The sequence below is a fragment of the Phragmites australis genome, chromosome 3, assembly GCF_958298935.1.
Source record: "Phragmites australis chromosome 3, lpPhrAust1.1, whole genome shotgun sequence".
Classification (NCBI taxonomy): Eukaryota; Viridiplantae; Streptophyta; class Magnoliopsida; order Poales; family Poaceae; genus Phragmites; species Phragmites australis.
The window spans coordinates 17,660,749-17,673,789 of record NC_084923.1 but is presented as its reverse complement, the minus strand read 5'-3'; positions in this window follow the sequence as shown (position 1 = coordinate 17,673,789).

Here is a 13,041-nt window from a genome sequence, read left to right as displayed (position 1 = left end):
GGACACCTACAACTTCTACACATGCTAACGAACTCAACGGCCTGGCTGCGGCTCGGCCGATGACGTGTGCGGGGAGGCGACAGTGGCTCGGCCACCGCGGACTACCGCACTGGCGACATGCTAAAACAAAAAAGAGCACACGCACAAGAGAGGGGGAGTGTGGGGAAGTTCATTGTGGGTTTGGATTGAATGGAGAGGCTATGGTTCGGTGATTCGATGGTGAGCAGTGGAAGGAACCACGGGAGAAGAGGAAGATGACACGGGCGCGCAAAATCCAGCAGGGAAAGAAGGGGAATCCAACGAGGGAAGCTCGGGGGAAGGCCACACGATGTCTCTCTGGGCTCCTCTTGGCTCAGGTTGACGGACCTTTATCGACGACGCGCTGGATTTAGGTCAGCGGCGGTGCATGCTCTGCTGCTGAGCTCGGCTGTGGAAGCGAGATAGTAGGGAGAGCGAGCGAGGGAGGGAAGAGAGACCGAGCAGAGGGGGAGTTGGATGGATATAGGCAGCGGCCGATCCCTCTCGAAGCTGCTCAGAGGCATGACTCGATGGCGTGGCTCAGTTGTCGGTCTCCAAAGTCCACAACGGCGGCGGCAGAGAGGCAGAGAGTGATAGTGGACCATGAACAGTAACCCATCGAAGCAAAATATCCCTCTCTATTCCTATCCATTTGGAGATCTTTCAAAACCCCAAAAATTGTGGAATAAGTTTTGTGTGAAACTATAATTCTTGTGTAACATATTTAACTTGTTTGACCCAAAAAGCCTGAGCTAATTTCAAATTAAAATTCCTCAAAGTTGCAACACTTCCTAACTTGTTGCAATTTCTATGCCTTCAAAACAATTCCCAAAAATTAGGGAAACTCAATATTCTTTAACCAGCATGGACTAATTTCTAAAACTATTTTGAACCCTATGTTGCATGGTGATTTTGTGAGTTCCTTTACAAAGCATCACTTAAAATTAATTTTAACAATTCTTGTTTAATTGTCAATTGCATTAATTACTTGCTCAAAACTTCAATTATGATGATAATAATGCTCATAAATGCTTAATTACCTGATTAAGGATTTGTGCTATCATATTCCCACATATATAATACTACAGAAAAGTTGAAAGAAACACACCTTCAGCTACTTGATTTCATGAATCAATCAAAATAACACACGGTCCACCTCAGCCCCCACTAATATTAGAGCACTTTTACGGTGTTCCATACTACATATAGGCAGGAGGTAGTATAGACTTAATCTTATCGTCCACACAATTAGGCAATTTTAATAATTATCACACTATTGTTAATATTTACCCACCATGCTATTGAAGGGCACTGCAATTTTTTGACCTAATCCACAACGCTCACGATAGCAGGATGTGGCACACAAGAGAAGTGGCGGGGCGCGAGAGGCGGCGGAGGCACATGTGAGCTGCGGAGGAGCACGCGTATGGCGACGACACCCAGGAGCAGTGGGGGCGATGATAAGCTGGGAAGCGGCAACGCTGTCCAACAAGAACCTCAAGCTTGGGCTGCCTTCTGAGCTCAACTACGGCCCGTTCATGCTCGATAGCTCGCCAACATACAAACTCTTGTACAAGCTATTGCACGACAACTCTAGCTTTGGTGGGGGCGGCAACTGCGGCAACGACAAGCCATTCGACGACAATAGCAACAACAACAACGGGTACATTCCTATTGCTAAAAACATCAGTGATTTTTTCATCTCGACTGCGGCATGGGACCCTCCAGTGACCTCTGCGTCCACTCTTATTATACCGGTGGTGTCTTTCTGAAAAGGATACAATACTTAGGTGATTGCATCATGTGTTGTTGCTTTAGCACTTGAGAATGTTGAGCAATGAGCAGCATCAGAGCACATGTCGTAGGTTGACCATGGTCTGCACAGATAAATTAGATGATGCGATTAGAAAATTTGCCACATGATCAACACCAATTGTTTATTCCCCAATCTCCTCAGGATCCATATCAGGTGTTACAACTCTTAGAAGATTCTTTCATACGATGCTCTGAACATGTTCATGTAAATTGGCTAGTGAAAGTCTAATATTGATTTTATATTATTCTCTCAAGTGTTTACGAATAAGTAGTAAACATGCTATCTCTATAATATGTAAGGTCATTGCAGGGACAGTGTGAAAAATCCATTGGTACATTTATACTTAGGGAGAATCATTAAACAAGTTGATGGAAGCTAAGAATAATATGTGGTCGTAACATTTTTAGTTAATAATTTGAGGGGTATTCGCATAAATATGGTGCATAGTTACTTTATTTTTTTTTGTCAATACCATGTCATGAACGGTTGTGTACCACATTAAAATCTTATGTCGTGAGCTTGATAACATGGTTGCATTTGTTCTTAAATAACAGATTAGCGTAATGGGTGGCAAAGAGCACGTTAGGCTGGAGGAAGTGGAAGAATATAGCATGGTGGTAAATAAGACTTTTAGCAGTGAGGAGGATGGCTATAAGTATTATAATTCATATGCAAAAGTGAAAGGGTTTGGTGTTAGAAGGGGCAAGACTAGGAAGAAAGCAACCAAGGTGATATGGAGACGATTATTGTGCTCGTGTGAAGGATACATGTCCATTGAACACTTTGAAAAGTTTGTTCAAGTAAGGGAGCCACATACACTCACCTGTTGTGGATGGGAGACTAGGCTTGACATTCAGCTAAATGAAGAGAGTGGCATGTGGTTCGTTACATATTTTAAGGATGCACATTGTCATGCACTTGCTAAGCCTGGTGAGGCTTTTGTCTTGCGGTCTCATAGGAGCCTAAGTGAAGCACAGAAAGCAGAGGCTATTGAGTTGGGAATCGGCGGCCTTCATACTTGTTAGATAATGGATGTCATGGAGAAGAACCATGGCGGTTTTGAGAAGACTGGGTTTCTGGCTTGGGACATGTACAATTTCTTTGGAATGAAGAAGAAGAAAAAGGTTGAAGGCAACGGCGTTGACTTTATTCTGAATTATATGAGGGAGAAGCAAGCTGAAGACTCAGAGTATTTCTTCAAATACACCCAGGACGCTCAAGGGCAGCTGAAAAATAAATTTTGGGCAGATTCGCAATCTTAGATTGATTATGATGCCTTCGGTGATGTTGTGGTCTTGGACAACACACACCGCATGAACCGATACAACCTTCATTTTATTCCATTCATTGGAGTTAACCATCATCAAAGTACGATTGTGTTTGGGTGCAATATCATTTTGAATGAGAGTGTGTCATCTTATGTGTGTCTGCTTGATACTTTTTTGGAGGCGGTGAACCAGAAGCATCCAAAGTCACTGATCACTTATGGGGACACCACAATGGCAAGGGTGATTGAGATGGTTATGCCCGGGGCAGATCATCATCTGTGCAGTTGGCATATATAACAGAATATGGTGAAGTACCTCAAGGGTGAAAAGCTTAAGGAGTTCAAAAAATTCATTTACCATTCAATGGAGGTTGATGAGTTCGTGAGACGATGGGTAGATTTCAAGGAGATCCACAAAATAACTGAAAATGACATATGAATGGAAGATGTATAAACTTAGGAACAAATGGGCCGCCACACACACGAATGGGAGACACTTCCTATGCATGCTTAGTAACCAACAGAGCAAGGGCTTTTAATGTAGGCTTCACAAGCATCTAGACCGGTCGCTTGTTGATCTAGTTGAACTTTATGAGTGCTACTTGTCGCGCATCTATAGGAATGAGGCTGAGCTTGATGCAAAAGCTTCGTTGTCCATCCCATTCACTAGGATAACTGCGGACATATATGAGAAAAGGGTTGCTCGTATCTACATGCCGACGTTGTTCAGGAAGGTTAGGGTGCAGATTAAGAAGCTACCTGAATGGGAGGTTAAAGAGGTGACAATGGTAGACGAAGTTGTGAGTTATCAAGTTGCATCTATGGGTAACAGTGAGAACCACTTTGATTTCAATTGTACTTTTGATGGCTCAATGATGATGATAGCTAGCTGCCCTTGCCGGATGATAGAGTGCGAAGCCATTCCGTGCCCACACATATTTAATGTTATGCGATATGTGGGTCCGGACACTATTCCTCCTTGTTGTGTTCAAAATAGGTGAACAATTCTAGTGAAGTTCGCATTCGCCTCAAATAGATATAGCAATACCCATGTGTGGTCAGAACAGATGGACTGTTTCTATGACCTCCGCATGAAGGCTAATATTGTTTTGTTCAAAGTTTCAAGGACCGAGGAGCAATTGGATAAGGTGATGAGAATCCTAGATGCTATTGGGGATGAAGATGTAGAGAACAATGAGGGCATGGAGGCGACATACTCTGGGCCTTTTCCATCACACTTGATCCAGAGAGTATTATTTCGAAAGGTGCCCCATCAAAGAGATCGAAGCGATTTCATGAAGCCGTGGGCAAAAAATAAATTTTACAGAAACTTAAGTCTTCAGGTAACTGGTAAACATTTATTCAGTTTCTCCTATGCAATACTAGGTGCTCCATCATATGATTTTAGGATGGGCAATTTGAGTTATGTCTAGATTGGAACCTTTGATATTTTGGAAACTATTCCAAATTATTAGTTTGTTACCTTTCATATTTTGAAGCCTTTAAAAGATTAGATGTTCGCTTAGTACTTCTGTTTACTTGAACTTACTCACTTGGCTAAGATAGTAATAGATTTATGTCAACTCTAGAACTGTGTGTTTTAATCTATTTTTTTTAATAGATAACATGCTTTTGACTGAACAAACTTTTATAGCATTTTCTTCAGCCTTGTATTCAGAGAATCCAAGTACTGATTCACTGATCTGCCTTCCAGTGTAGTGATATTTGCATTCCTATGCCAATCATCACTTGTGTTATTGCTGTGATTTTTACACTATCTGTTGATGTCTGACTACCTGTTTTGCTGCAGATCTCACTGGGTTGGAGGCACAACTATTTTCAGTTTTCACTTGTCACAAGGATGAATAAATCTGAGACAAACGCAGAGTTCAAGTTACAAAGTTTTAGGTGCAGCTAGATCTGCATGTATAGTTATCTTGAGGGGAATTTGGTGTTTTTTTTTTTTGCTCAACCACATGGCTCTAAAATTTTAGTTGTGAAATGTGATAGGAAGTTAAGCTTCTATTTTGAAATCAATGGTATCTGCAACCCACGAGTCCGAAATTCTCTCATTGGCTTGTAGGATTGCATTTCTAGCACTAAGCATGTTCTTGTTTCCATCTTTTTTTTTTGTCTGAGTTTGCTTGTGCATTACTGATGCTTCATGTTTCATACATTCAGTAAGCAAGTTATTTTTTTCCCTTCATATTCCTTTTTGGTTTATCTAAGCTGTTTATGAGATTGCCAAGGCTTGTAGACATGAATCTGCTAGATTGGCAGATGAGGTAGAGTCATTTTATGTGAAGGCCAGTTCTGAAGGCCAAGTAATCCGAATTATGATTGAAAAGAGAATGAAATCATGTGCAATATCTGGTAATAGCTTGCATGATCCCTTTTTTTGTTTTCCAGCATGTTGTACAACAGCTAGCTAGGGTTGTAGTTCATAAAAAGTTCACCATTGTTGGTGCAGGTGTTGTAGAGTTAGTTGTAGATCATGTGGTGTGTGAGGAAGGGAAACCCCTTTCACTAGAAGCAGCACAGCCTCTGGTAAGGACAACATACTATGTAGTTTTAGCTACATATTTGATTTAAAAATGAGCCTGAGAGGAACTATGAGAAGCATCTTTTAATTTTCCAAGACCTACATTTCTGCCACATTCATAAATTCTATGCCTTGGTAAGTTTCCAAAAACATCGATAGGCGATTCATTTGTTACTGAAATCTGCTCTTTATTAGGGTGTTTGAGTAGTCTACTGCAATCTCCATTGTAACTGCTGTAATGCATCTGCCTATTTTATGGTGGTATATTTCTTTGCATTGAGTCCCCATTGATTTCTCTCTTGCGGCGCTTGCTTGGGATACAGTTGAAAGTGTATCTAGCTTTTATGTGTGGTTTTAGTAATTAATGACAAAACCTATGGACTAGCAATTGTGTTGAGTTTGTTAGTAGGTTGTTCCATAGGTAATGCATTGAGAGATATGCATGAGCTATAGGTGAATGGGGAGATTGAAAATACATCAAGATGAATGAGCTCTAGGTGATCCTCGCATAATTAATGACAATACCTATGAACTGGTGTTGAGTTTGTTAGTAGATTGTTCCATAGTTAATGCATTGAGAGATATGCATGAGCTATAGGTGAATGTGGAGATTGAAAATGCATCAAGATGAATGAGCTCTAGGTGATGCTCACATAAGTGATGGCAATACTTATGGACTAATAATTATGTTAAAATTATTATTAGGTTATTTCATAGGAGATGCATAAGTGATGAATCATGGATTCCTGAGAAATGCCATGAGAACAAAAGAAATGTATCGTTCTCATTGAGCTCCTAGTGATGCTCATAAGGAGAAGGAAAATCTCAACAAGATTGATAATAAACTTGAAGATTAAGTTACTTGTGGAGGTCAAGTAACTAAAGGTATGATTTTGTCAATAGAGTTTTATGCACTAACCCGTGTGCTATGTATTTGAGAATGAGTAGGGTTAGATTCTACACGAAGATTGACAATATGCATGAAGGTTAATAAGTTACGTGTGGAGATCAAGTAACTTAAGGTACAAAAGTTATCATTTAGGTTTTATGGATTAACCTATATGTTTTATGCTTAATAGTGAGATGGGGTTAGAATCCATAAGAAAGTATAAGTTGAATTGAAATCATATATGCCAAGAGTGAAAAACAAGAGTGGACTCCATATTTTATAAAGTGAAATCCTTGAAGATGTCGAATATAAAGTGGTTTTTATGGCAAGACGATGAAGGACAAGTAAGACTCAGCTGCGATAGACCATCTGTGGTGATGGGCAAGCAAATGGCTTGGCACCGAAAGACCAAGACGGTGGTGAAGAGCGAGTGAAGGTTTTGCGCCAATGGACCATGTGAGGCTATGGAAACCTATGAATGATTCGCATCAATCATATAAAGAATAAAGAAGAGATGTAGTGAAGATTATATGAAGTTGGCAACCCTCAAGGTTTGAATGAAAAAAAAGGTACTTGAAAGTTATTCAAAGTCTCAAAGTGGTTCAAACAAGTTTTATCTTTGAATTTGATTATAAGTATACCACACTATTAATAGGGATGCAATGTAGAGCTAATTATCGTGTCTCAGTACTTAAGAGTTTCTAACCAAACCCAAGTGAGAGTTCTTTTTAGAAATCCCGGTGCGGAAAGTGTGGAAGTGTCTGAATTTAGTTTTGGAGTGTTACTAATTTGATCCAATGTGTTTGAGGTCATGAATTCAGTTGGGATGTGTATCCCTTTGAATAAGTTTTCCATAGAGTGCAAAATCGTCAAAATTGGACTTCGAGATCAAAAGTTATCGCCGTTTTTAGATGGCCAGCTGTGCTGAACCCGGATACTTCGGGTTGTCCGAAGTCTCCAGGTGAGGTTCCGAGGGGAAGTCTCGGTTTAGGGCTGTTTAGTTCACCTGGAGTCTCAGGGTTGAGTTCCGGCCAGGGTTCTCGGTTAAACGTTCCTGTGCCAACCCGGAGTCTCCAGGTTGACCCGAATACTCCAGATCAGTAAAAAAAATACTGTAGCGGCTAGTTTTTGGAGGTTGGGTATTTATACCCCCTCAGCCTCATCCTTTGGAGCTGCTGCAAGGGTACGAAAGAAAAACCTTTTAGAGCCAAAAGAACTCCTTACCACTCTATTTTAGTGAGAGATTTGATAAGAAAATTGAGTTGGGTTGAGAGATTGGAAGATTGAGTGCAAGTGAGCTAAAATCCATTCTTGAGCACTTGAGTTCATAGGCAAGAAGTTCGTGAAGCATTTGTTACGCTTGGAGGTGAAGCCTTCTAACCGGCTAGGTGTTGCCTGATGAGCACATGTGCATGTAGTGAGCTATGGGAAAGTTTGTGAAGGTCGATCTCATCTCTGCAAGAGAAGAGATAAAACTAGTAGATCGAGGAAAGCGGTTGAAAGAGACCTGGCTCGTTGGAGCTTCCTCAACGGAGACGTAGGATTCATGGTGGTGAATCTGAACTTCGAGAAACAAATCTTTGTGTCTCCACTTTGGTTTGTTTACATTTGAGTTTTTGTTCAATATTTGTGCATATTGCCCGATCTACTCATTTGTTTGTATTTGGTTGTAGATTCTTTGTGGATCAACTTGGAATCATAAATTGAAATACACGACTTCATTTGATTTGAGATAGAACTCTTTAGGCCCTGTTTAATTTCAGTTTCGGGTCAGTTTCTATACAGATCCTGGAGATTCCGGATTTACCCGGAGGTTCTGGAACTGTGCAACCTGGAGTATCCGGATTAACTCGGATACTCCGGTGAACAGTATTTTCAACTTTTTTCAATTAATATTTTCTTGCATATATTTTGCTAGAATTGAATAATTTTTGTCACCTTAGGATTGTAACCTTTACACTTATTTAGGGTGATTCTGCACTAGTTGAGCCTAGTATATTTAGAATTTTTACTTATAAAAAATCTGTTAGTTTATTTTCCATTGCAAGTTTAGACCAACGGTAAAAGAGAACGAATTTTTAGAAAAACACCTATTCCTCCCTGTAGACGACACCATTGTCCTTTCAACAAATGGCAACATTCCAAATCTACCTTGTCTGCCACTGGTCTGCTGATGACTTTGAAGTGTACAAAGAAGGCTTGACGCACCTTCGAGCTGATGATTCCTCTTAAGTTTGCCGATTTGCATGTCCAGTTTGCAGCACTTGCTATCTTGTGTCCGAACAGTTTTTGGTGTTGTGCGTGCAGCCTTGTACCCTTTAAGCGTTGTAAACCTGACAGATGTGATCTACACAAGTTCTGGTTTCGCATTTCTTCTCGTGCATCGTTTCTGAGCCATTATAAGGCGTATGCTGATTGGTATATCATATCATATTAACAAGATGCTATGTTTGATAAGTCGGTATCTATCTTTTATAGTAACTGTTACTTCCATTGCGATTGGTTCTGAGATGCTATCTATATTATGTTTGGTGCAGGCTCTAAATTGGGTTTTATGCTGAATCTAGCTAAATGGCAGAGCTTTAGCATTCTTGAGTACTTCGCTATTAAAATCCTTTTTTTCTCTTCTGTGATGCCGGATGCGTGCTGTTGATAGGTTTAGCTCTGTCATTAAACATCTGTACTGCCGTGGGGGCTGGGGTCAGACTACATTTCGTGAATGGTGAGTGATCGCACACATTGATTGCTTCTTCTAGGAAACCTAATACTGGAATAGGTCTAATATGTTTTATCACCATTATTACGAATAGCACTTGTATAGAACAATAGTTGGGGTATTTGTTATAAATTTGTATTGTACACAGCAGAGCATGTAGCAAAGCAGAACCATACCGACAGATATGGTACGTATTAAAGAATATAAAGAATTATAGAATGTAATAAAATCTGAATATAAAACAAACCTAGAGATATGGTTCTGATACATGTAGGAATTTTAAAGAAATATTATCGTGGATAGAATATTTAGAGATAGAATATATGGTAGAAAAAATAAATTTGTTATCATGTCCTATCCAACCCCTTACAAAACCAATCTATTTAAATAAGGAAGCTCACACCACAGATGACCAAATAGGCCACTCGGACCAGCCCGGCACGTGCCCAGCTTGGCATGGCCCGAAAACGGTACGACTCGATAGGCTCGTTTACTGTAATTGGCCATGCCGTGTCGGCCCGCGTGTCGTGTCGTCGGCCCACGGCACGGCCCAGCTTCCACCGTGCCGTGCCGGGCTGGCCCACGGCACGATGGGCACGGTGGAGGCACGACGGGCCCGACCGGCATGGTGGAGGCACACTCGGCCCGCCGGCACTCCGAAAATAGGAAAAAATAAAAAATAATAGCTAAAATATTCCAAAAAATCAAAAAAATTATAGAAAATAAATAAATAAGAGCTTTATTGATTAGTTGCCTCGTTAAAAACCTTTCTACTAGAAGGAAAAAAGAGTACAACCTATGATTATGCTCCAAAAATTACATGATTTCATTAGAAACCCCAGAATTTTGCTTGCTATATTTAATATACTTCCTCAAGTGTCCCATTCCATTTGGAGATCTAACACCTAATTCATTGCTATATATATTACACTTAGCAAATCTTACCTGTTTCCCGTTAATTTCTCTAAAGACCTTTTCAAAATGTTGCCACACCCATGACCATGCACGCGAGTTCTCGGCGTCTTGATCCATGAATTGAAATATAGAATTGATTTCTTGATGTGAAGTAGCTACTGGCTACTTGACTAGCAACTAGGAAAAGAGAGATGTGTGACCAATGAGATCACATGGAGTTTGAGATAGTATTTATAGGCCAAGACGAGAGTTGGGTGGGGTGGGGCCGTGGGGGTCGTTTTCAAAAAAAATAAAGAAAAAACATTAATAAAATAAAAAACTTAGAAATAATAGGGACACATAATTAATTATAAAAATGAGCTTTATTGATAGGTTGCCTCATTAAAAACATTTCTAGCAAAGGAAAAAAGAATACAACCTAGCTTAGAAAATTTGAAATTACACGTTCTCATCAGCATCTAGATACAAATTTTGAAATGATTTTCAAGCTCAGTGTTCTCTGCAGTGTGTTGCATTCGTGCTTCAGCTTGTTCCCAATCTTTTATTATGGTGAGTATTTCAACCATCTCACTTGACAGATTTGTTCTTCTCTCTTCAATTATCCTTCCAGTAAGACTGAAGGCAGCCTCAAAAGAAACTGTAGATACAGAAACCGTTAACAAATCTCGCGCTAATAGTGAAAGCACTAGATAATTTATCTTGTGCTCATACCACCATTACAGTATGTTGAAGTTTTCTTGTTTATGGTTGATAACGTCACTGTCGATGAAGGTAGTTAGCTCCCCTTCGAATATTGGAATTCCGGTGCTCGTAGACGATCGTGACGAAGAGTCTGAACTTCTTGATGAAGAACCTGCAACAAATATTTCCCCCATGTTATCGTCTTTTTACTTGTTGTGGGTGCTAGTGGAGGTCGTTGCAGACGAACTCCGCCATACATTGTTTCATATTTACTATAAACTTCGAACAACTTAGAATGAACTGATATCAAAGGGGCCGTAGTCCACTGTGAGTCCTTGGAGAAAAAAAATCATGATCTATGGATGTATTATGATCACCGGCATCCATGATCAATGTCGAATGACACTAAAAAATTGCAAATATTCAGAGTTAGAAATAATCAAGTAATAAAACTAATAATAAAATAAGACTGAACAACGATGAAAAAAATCATCAAGATTTCTTCAACTTCAAGACAACAGGTCAGCAGGATGACGATTTTGGAATTGCTCGGATTTTTTTGCAACAATTCAAACTAATTTTGCCAAATTATCGCTAATTCTCAAGAACTTTGAGACAAGAATGAGAGGAGGAAACAAGAGAGAAAATGGTGTTGCTGGTGTGGAATAGAAGGGCAAGGTACTCCTCTATTTATAGGAGAAAAATGGTAATTTTTGTAATTTTTTTTAATTTTTTGGAGCTCAAACGGTCACAAAACGGCTATAAAATTCAAAAATATCGGGTTAATGGGTTAAACGGGCCATTTCCGACCTGTTTAACCCGTTAACCCGTGTGCCCCCACGTGCTCGTCGTGCCCCCACGTGCCGACCGGGCCCGCAACGACTACTGCCGGCCCAGGCGTGCCCGCTGGGCCGTGCCATGCTGGGCCGGTCGTGCCGCCGCGCGCCTACTGGGCCGTCACGTGCCGAGCCGGCACGATGGGTCATGCCGTGCTGGGCCGTCGCGTGCCCGGGTCGTGCCGGCCCAATCGTGCCTCTTGGGCCGCCGCGTGCCCGTGCCGACCTACCATGCCGCACGCTCGGCCCAGGCACGGTCCGAGGCTTCGTGCCGTGCCAGCCCGGCCCATCTACGCTCGGACCGAACTATGTTTAGACCATGCCAACAATATCGTGCCTCGAACTGACCCATGTTGCATGACCCATTTGAACATCTTTAACCCACACGTTCCAAACCTATTGGCCAAGAGCAGGAACCATCACTTCATCCTGCTGGATCACAATGGGGACCAAGAGCATAGCCAGAGGAACATGGAGTCGGGCGCTAGAGCAAAGGCTGCAGATGACCAGAAGACAGAAGAAGCGTGTTGGAGATATCCCTGCAAACGTAGGACGAACCAAGAAGCATGCTGGACAAAAAGCTAAAATAGATTCGCTTGAGTTACCGGATACACCTATGCCTAGACCTGCACCATCCAGGAAAAAGCCAAAAGTAGTGAGTTTTCTTTGTATAGATAATGAAGCATCGTATATCATGATTGCTTTATTGTATTACCATATGTAGATGCATCCTACTTAACTTGACATAGCAGTAGATGAAACAAAGTAACCAACACTTAGCGATGTTGCAGCAAGCTCCATGTAGCTAGGAGCTACCATCAAAGATAGAAACACTACACAAAGTGGCATCTACACAATATCCAAGTAGAGGTAATGTAAGACAATCCACACCTTCTTTCCATTTCCCCACTTGATGTCTCCTCTCCCCTTCTCTACCATATGATGCCAGCTAAACCATTAAGGCTGATTCTAGCAGAGTCAGCATCCGTCAGCCGCATCCCTATGTGCCACCGTGTCGGTCGGATTTGAGGATCGTAGCTGCTCCATAGCTGTTGGAACAGCTACCGTATCTACTGCTACAGTAATATAGCTACTTCAAAATTGCTAATTCTCTCTTATCCGTATCACTATTAACAGAGGATGATTGTGAGTCCGAAGGGAGGAGGAAAATAATGTAATATATGAAATAGGATAACTGTTAGAGATGAAAAAATAGAAGATACTGTAATAATGTTAAATAATGCTACAATAGTATTAAATGATGCTATAATAATATTATAGAGGATAAAATTTTAGAGTATTGAAAATGATCTTAGACCAGCAGAACAAGAGTAGCAGCAAAATCACGTATCCTAAAGAGT